Source organism: Strix uralensis, chromosome 2 (genome assembly GCF_047716275.1).
Source record: "Strix uralensis isolate ZFMK-TIS-50842 chromosome 2, bStrUra1, whole genome shotgun sequence".
Taxonomy (NCBI): domain Eukaryota; kingdom Metazoa; phylum Chordata; class Aves; order Strigiformes; family Strigidae; genus Strix; species Strix uralensis.
The window spans coordinates 33,793,796-33,801,586 of NC_133973.1; the positions used below are offsets into that span (position 1 = coordinate 33,793,796).

The window sequence follows — 7,791 nt, forward strand, 5'->3', positions numbered from 1 at the left end:
AGTCGTGGTTATGTCAAACCTACCAAAGTTTTTACCTTGCCTGTAAATACACCTTCAGTCATTTTCAGAATGACTGAAGCTGTATTTCTTCAAAGCTATATTTTCCTTTGGAATTTTTTCCCATAATGGACCATTTAACTAGTACTAACATATCTAAATAAACCCACCTCCTTCAAACATAATGTAAAGTTCTACTGCAATTCAGAAGCAGGCCAAGAAAAGCCACTGGAAAAAATTATTTCGGATATGTCAACAACAGAAATTACTTTTCACCCTCTACTTGGATGCCATCCAGAGGTGCCTCGACAGGCTGGAGAAATGCGCTGACAGGAAACTCATGAAGTTCAGCAAGGGAAAGTGTAAAGTCCTGCACCTGTAAAGGAATAACCTCATGTACCAGTATGTGCTGGAGAACAACTGACTGGAAACCAGATTGGCAGAAAAGGACCTGGGGGTCTTGGTGGACACCAGGTTGAACTTGAGCCAGCGATGTGCAAAGAGGATGAATGGTACCCTGGGCTGCATTAGAAGTGCTGCCAGCCAGTGGAGGGAGGCAATCCTTCCCCTCTACTTCCCCCCTGGAGAGGCCACATCTGGAGCACCGTGTCCAGTTCTGGGCTTCCCAGTGCAAGAGAGGCATGGACATACTGGAGAGAGCCCCGTGAAGGGCCACGAAGACCGTGAAGGGACTGAAGCACCTCACATATGAGGAAATGCTGGGAGAGCTGGGACTGCTCAGCCTGGAGAAGAGAAGGCTCAGGGGGATCTTATCAATGTACAGAAATACCTGCAGGGAGTGTACAAAGACGGAGCCAGGCTCTGCTCAGTGGTGCCCAGTGACAGGACCAGAGGCAACGGGCACAAACAAACACAGGAATTTCCCTCTGAACATCAGGAAACACTTTTCTACTGTGAGAGTGACCGAGCACTGGCACAGAGAGACTGTGGAGTCTCCATCTCTGGATATATTCAAAAGCCGCCTGGACAGGCTCCTGGGCAACCTGCTGTAGGTGGCCCTGCTTGAGCAGGAGGGGTCAGACCAGATGCCCTCCAGAGGTGCCTTCCAACCTCAACCCTTCTGTGATACTTAAGAAAGAGCCTGTTAAATTCTTGGATGACTCAATGAAAGAAATCTTCTTACTTCTACAAAATTGCTCTACTTCTAAAGGCTGAAACAAAATGAAAAAAAGTCATTCCCTTCTACCACTGAAAGGGGATATATGGTTTGTTTTGTCAGCTAATTAATTAAGCCAACTTCCAATCCAAAACCTGACTAGCATTTATCCTAGCAAAACCCTTTCAACTTTGCAAAGTCAGTAATGATAAACGTTATGGATACCATACATTGCACAAAACCCTGTCTTAATTAAGCATTTTTTAAACATTAGGTGACAGACCAGAGGCATTTTGCTCACTTCAAAAATATGAGACACAACCTCTCTCAATCGTATTGGATATCAAATGGAGTTTTAACAACTGCATTAATAACAAATGAGTTATAGGGAGACCAGAAAAAGTTGATTTACACGTTTTTTAAAGTATCTTCTAAGATACAGGGTAGCCTTCTGACAAAGCATATTATTTTATCAGAAATTATATTTTTGTTGCTTAATACTGGGTCACAAACCTGCACTTTGCTTTAATCTTATCTTTATGCTCAGGAGAGAAGCACCCTATATAATGTGAATAGGCAAAATAAACACTATCTGTTGGTGGTCTTTCTACAGCAGACTAGTACCTGACAACACAATTCTTCTGCTCCACTGGAATAAGATGACAAACATGGAAAAACAAGGTGCAGAGAATTTGCAACAGAACACAGACAAGAAATCTTGAATTATTTCTACAAGTGTCTAATGCTGGAAACCAGCTTTGATTTCACAAAGAAAGCTTAGTGCTAGAGCAGGCACGCAAGAATATGATCCGCGGTAAAAGGAAACAGAGGTGCTAATGCCCTTCTTCTAAGATGACCTAAACATTAACTGATGCCATTCAGAATTCTGCAAAGGAGTCTTTCATACAGGTATTTCAAGAGAGCCCCACTCAACAGTAAAAATAATTAAACATTTCTCTCACTACTGACATAGCTCCACATGTGTACAGACTTCACAGATACACGACTAAAAAGCAGTGATAGACCATTTCTTCCAGCATTATTGAATGTGCCTACATTCTGTGACCAGCGTGTGGATATTTCTCTCTTTGTGAGGAATTTGATCTCTGATCAAATGCACACCTGATTGAGGGCACCCACGTGAGGAGGGCATGACACCTAAGGGATATGGGGTTTCCATATAAAAGAGTGGCAGGAAGCAGACTGCAGGATGCCAGAACAATTAATCCAGCCTGCAGTTCAACCAACTATTGTCCTGTGCTCTCATTTAAAAGGTAAGCATAGTACCAATCAGACTTACTGGGATGACGGACAGTACAGAGCCAACCCAAATGCCACAGGTTGCCCACCCTCTCACAAGTTGTTACATAAACACGTAGCTATCAAACAGTACTGGTTTTAATACACTAGAGGGAAGGAGCACATTGACACGCTGGAGGGAAGAGATGCCATCCAGAGGGACCTTGACAAGCTTCAGGAGCGGGCCTGTGCAGACCTCAGGAAGTTCAACAAAGCCAAGTGCAGGGTCCTGCACCTGGGTTGGGACAATCCTCAATATCAATACAGACTTGAGGACGAATGGAATGAGAGCAGCCCTGTGGAAAAAAAGGATGTGAGCCGGCAATGTGCGTTTGCAGTCCAGAAACCCAATTGTATCCTGGCACAAATACAGGCTGGGCGATGAACTGATTGAAAGCAGTCTTGCTGAGAAGAACTTGGGGGTATTAGTGGATGGAAAACTGACTATGAGCCAGCAATGTGCGCTTGCAGCCCAGAAAGCCAACCGTATCCTGGGCTGCATCAAGAGAAGTGTGGCCAGCAGGTGATTCTCCCCCTCTACTCCACTCTGGTGAGACCCCACCTGCAGCCCTGTGTTCAGCTCTGGGGCACCCAACATAAGAAGGACATGGACCAGCTTGAGTGGGTCCAGAGGAGGCCACGAAGATGATCAGGGGGCTGAAGCACCTCCCCTGTGAGGACAGGCTGAGAGAGTTGGGGTTGCTCAGCCTGGAGAAGAGAAGCATCCAGGGAGACCTTATAGCACCTTCCAGTACTTAAAGAGGGCTACAGGAAAGATGGGGAGGAACTCATTATCAGGGAGTGTAGTGATAGGACAAGGGGTAATGGTTTTAAACCAAGAGAGGGTGGATTTAGGCTAGATATAAGGAAGAAATTCTTTACTGTGAGGGCGGTGAGACACTGGCACAGGTTGCCCAGAGAAGCTGTGGCTGCCCCCTCCCTGGCAGTGTTCAAGGCCAGGTTGGACGGGGCTTTGAGCAACCTGGTCTAGTGGAAGGTGTCCCTGCCCATGGCAGGGGGCTTGGAACTAGGTGATCTTTGAACGCCCCTTCCAACCCAAACCATTCTGTGTTTCTGTGTTAATGTTTTGTATGTATGTAGTTCTCAACACCCCTAACAAAGAAAGAGGAAAAGAATAAGCTATATTTCAACTGTGAAAAAACAGTGACATTGTGAAGTTGAGTGTCGACCAAGACCACAGGAGATAAGTTAAAGTTTATCCTCATGTGGGTTAATATGGTTACATACATAGGTTTTAGCCCAGATGTATCCTACCACAGAAACAGAAAACTCTGATGAAGACACATGCCTTCAGCTGACCTTCTTACCTGACTAAAAGGTACAAAACTCACTTTTACATCCACATACTTCACAGCAAGGAAACAGGTAAAACCCCTTGCATTAGCTGTCCTTCAATGCCCTTCCTACAATGTCTCCTCCCCTTTTCCAAGGGCAGACAGGCTCTCCCACTTTCTCAGGAAACATTTCTCACTCATGTCCAATAAACAGAAACACAAGAACACTTGCAAGAACAAACTGGTGACTGAAGAACTAACAAGGACAGTTATACTTACTGTAAAAACAATACTTGGTAGATGCTAGCACTCAGGTTAAAACCTGAGTTATATATTATTCAGACAAATGGAGTGAAGACACAAGAAACTGGAGCTCAAAATTTTCATCTGAAAATCAGTTTCTCCCCAAATGAACTGATTTCATTCGAACAAAATATTAAAGCAATTGCAAGAAAATATGAAAAAGCCTGCATAAAGAAGAGCTGTGCAAGGGCCCTAGAATACTGCCAGGTTAACAAAGAACGGAACCACCTATTTCCAAAGAAAAAAAAGAGATAGACAGGAGGAAGAGAAGAAATATAAAGTCAAGAAGAAAATCCTGTTTTCCTCAAATAAGAAAGCACCTTCCACAAGCAATCGATCAGAATATGCATTAAGACACACACTTCCGCATATGTATGTACTATGAAAAGGTATTTGGCAGAGACGCTGTAAGAAGCTTATGTGAATGTTTCTACCACTGTAATTTTTTAAAGGGGGGTCTTTTGACTACTCACTCATTTCACTAATTATATGCAGTTTCACTTTCAGTTTCCCATACACCATAGCCCAATACTATTTTGTCTAGTTTTTAAGTCTTACAGAGAACAGGAGGAGAAAAGAAAGGAACTTTTAAATAATCTTATACAAAAACGAGGGGGTGTGGCAAAATTATTAAGCAGGCAATTGCCTTGCACGAATCTGTGTGATGCTCAGCCCCAGAGCAATGTGACTGCAGTCGAAAGCAAGTATTAAGAGCACTATTAAAGTTTCAAGGCTTGAGAGAGGCAGAAAAAAGATCAATTCTGCAGTCATCCACAGGCCTATTCTTGCTCATAGGAGTACACTATGTACATCAATATTTATTTAATGGGCTCAAGCCATGACGGGGCAATATGAGGCAGAATCCCAAAGCTGCAACCAAAGCCCTGACAGTAACTGTTACACTGAGGGCACATTACTTCGAAAAAATAAGTAATTTTTTAAAAAATTTCCTCTGCAGACCTCAAACTTTCTGCTCAGTCCCACCGCTTCCTTTCCCAGATGCGGATAACGGCAACCTAAGACCCGACGGCGGCCCTGCGGCGGGAGGGACGGGCCCAGCTGCCCGCCCCGGTCCCCGGCGACAGGCCCGCGGCTTCCTGCGGCTGAGGCCGCGCTACGGCAAAAGGTCACGGCTCCGGCGTGAGGGGCAGGGAAGCGCCGCCGGACACCCCCCGCCCCAAGCCCGCAGAGACCCGTCGCGCTGCCCCTGACCAGCACCGAGGGGGGCGTAGGAGCCCCGGGCGACCGGGACGGGACGGACGAAGCCGCCCCGAGCTCCGAGCGCAGGTGAAGGGAAAAGCCGCTGCTCCCCGCGGCCGGGGGGGCGGGGGGGTGTGCAGCGGAGGGTCCCTCGCGGCTTGGCGAGAAGCGGCGAAGGGCACCGGAGGGAGGCGGCGGAGGGCACCGGGGCGCGCGAGGGCCGCTGGCCGGGGGAGACAAGCGGGCGCACGCTGCCGCCGGACACGGGTGCCCCGCGCTACCCTCCCGCCAACGCCCGCCCCTCCTTCCCTCGCCACCGCCCCCCCACCGGCGCCGCTGCCGCTGCAGCCGCCTCCGGCGCGGCCCCCCCACCCCTCGCCCCCACCGGCGCCAGCGGAGCGGCAGGAAAACAACGGCCGCACGTACCCCCCCGTCCTGGGCGAGACTCTTCCTTCCGCCTGCGGGGAGCGGGGGTGAGGGGGGCAGAGAGACCCGCGAGCGACGCGGCCGCCCGCCAATCGGAAGCTAGCGCTGCGCGTCACCGGAGGCCGGGTGAGGACGACGCGCCACGATTGGCCGACGCGGCAGCCCACGCCAGCGACCGGAGCGACGGGCGGCAGGAGGGGCCGGCGCAAGCCCCGCCTCTCTCCGCGCGGGGCGGGGGAGACCCCGCCCCCTCCCCCGGCCTGAGGGTGTGGGAGCCGCATGGGACGCCCGGAGTCGCCCCCCAGAAGGGCTGTGACCCGAGTCGTCTTACAGTGTCCCCCGGTGAGGTGCAGTGTGCTAACCTGGACGCTTCTCAAGCAGCTCCCATAGTGGAACGTACGCACTTCACCGCAAAGGGCTGTTACACCGTAGCCCTGCGCCGGGTTCAGTAAAGACAAACGGAATTAATAAGCAATTCCGCTCTCTCAGCTGTCCGGGAAGAAGCGCCTGAATTATTTCTTCCTGACTTCGCCGCGTTCCCCAGCCAGCTCCCACACAGCCCGGGCAGTACTTGCACCCCCTGTACGCCCCCCTCATCACCAGCCGGCTGATGTCTGCGCTCTCGCTTCTCGCACCCCCATTTCCCGCACGCAGTAAGTGAGCAGGGGTTGGGGACGAGCCAGCGGGGAGCCCTACCCCACACCACTCACCCTGGGACCCCTCCGTACCTGCCACGGTCAGGGAGAGCCAAGAGTGTTTCTACGCATTTTGGTTGCACAATGGACATGATATTCATGTCTGCTCGCAACATGGTTTCGAACATGCCCAAAACGTACCAACCAACCCCAAATTTTTGACTCTCAAATTCCCTTCATACTTCCCACACACAGTATTCAGTTCTTTTTTTCTGGCTTTCTGGGCTATTTCTTGCCAAAGCATTGGAAAGAGAGCCATGCCAGCACCAGAGGTACCTTATCTTGTAAAATACAGACTGCTGCCTATTATAACAGATTTGATATCAAGATTTTAGGGATACTGAGGGAAAATGCTGCAATTGAATTAATTTAAGCATTGAATTTAGGAAAGTGATTAGTCTTGAAAACTCACACTGTGGTGAAATTAAGTACAGAATCAATCTGAAAAGTGAGAAGTAAAAATTTAAGAGTGGAAAAGGATAAACAAAGAGGAAGGCATTTCAAGGATATTGCTCAAGAATGATGAAGAGCAATATGGGGCACTAAGTAAGAAAAGGAGCACTGTGAAACAGGCCTGTAAAGATGCAACCAAATGGCCACAGAATATTCAGTTTCTTGTTAAAAGACAGTTAAAGTGTGGCCCTATGAAATCCCACTCAAAGTTAAAAGTTGCATTCAAAGCTCTCTTCTCTCAGCTCCCCTCCTTTTTTCCTTCAGTTATGTGCTCACTGTGTTCCACCAGGCCTGGAGCTAAGCCACAGTTTTCTTTTGAAGAAGCTCCTCCTTTCCCACTTTATCTGGCCCAGAAAAGAGGCTACCCACTGCAGAGAGGATCAAGAGGAACAGTTGTTTCTTACTCGTGATGCTCAGAACCATACCATGAAGAAAAAGTTTGTAAGGAAACTCTTGCCTTGTTGTTCACTGAAAAGGATCATAGCCAATTTTCTTTGTAATTCACATGTGCCTGCTCTCCATCCTCCATCCCTGTTAATACATGTGCCACTGTCTTCTCACCCTCATCTGGAAGCATTACAGGCTGTGGGCCTTCCCCCTAATCTCCTCTCTTCCTTCCAGGCCCTTTCTATCACCCCTCCCACCCCCACACATGCACACACATTTCTGTTTTCTTAACAGCTGATCTCAGCTGTGCGAAGGTAAATTGTGTGTTTGCCACATCCAGGGAAACACAACTGATAGGGAAATAAGGAAGACACCACGCATCCCCTTCTCCCTCATAGTGGCAGTTTCTCCCACTAACAATAAAGATTTACCACTTGTTTTTGTCTCTTACATCATTCCGTGCTCTTGCTTCTCATGACTTTTATTCCTTCTCCTCAGAGCCTTTTCCCTAACTCCATATGCATCCTGAGAGGTGTTATTATGGTGAAAGATATTCAGCAGGCCTGTCCTGGTTTCGGCTGGGACAGAGTTAATTTTCTTCCTAGTAGCTGGTACAGTG

The 7,791-nt window shown here is 48.5% G+C and overlaps 1 protein-coding gene across 4 annotated transcripts in view; it reads right to left on the reverse strand.

Annotated features, from left to right (window-relative positions):
- The window catches only part of TMEM50B (transmembrane protein 50B), a 22,230-nt gene extending 16,425 nt beyond the window's left edge, over positions 1-5,805 (reverse strand). The window contains exon 1 of one of the 4 annotated variants that reach the window (XM_074858232.1): positions 5,638-5,805. The gene's annotated coding sequence lies outside the window, so the exon portion shown is untranslated. Of the gene's footprint in view, positions 1-4,971; positions 5,043-5,637 lie in introns of those variants that run through there. The other 3 variants (XM_074858231.1, XM_074858233.1, XM_074858234.1) reach the window with 3 other exon arrangements.
- Between the last annotated feature and the right edge of the window lie 1,986 nt (positions 5,806-7,791).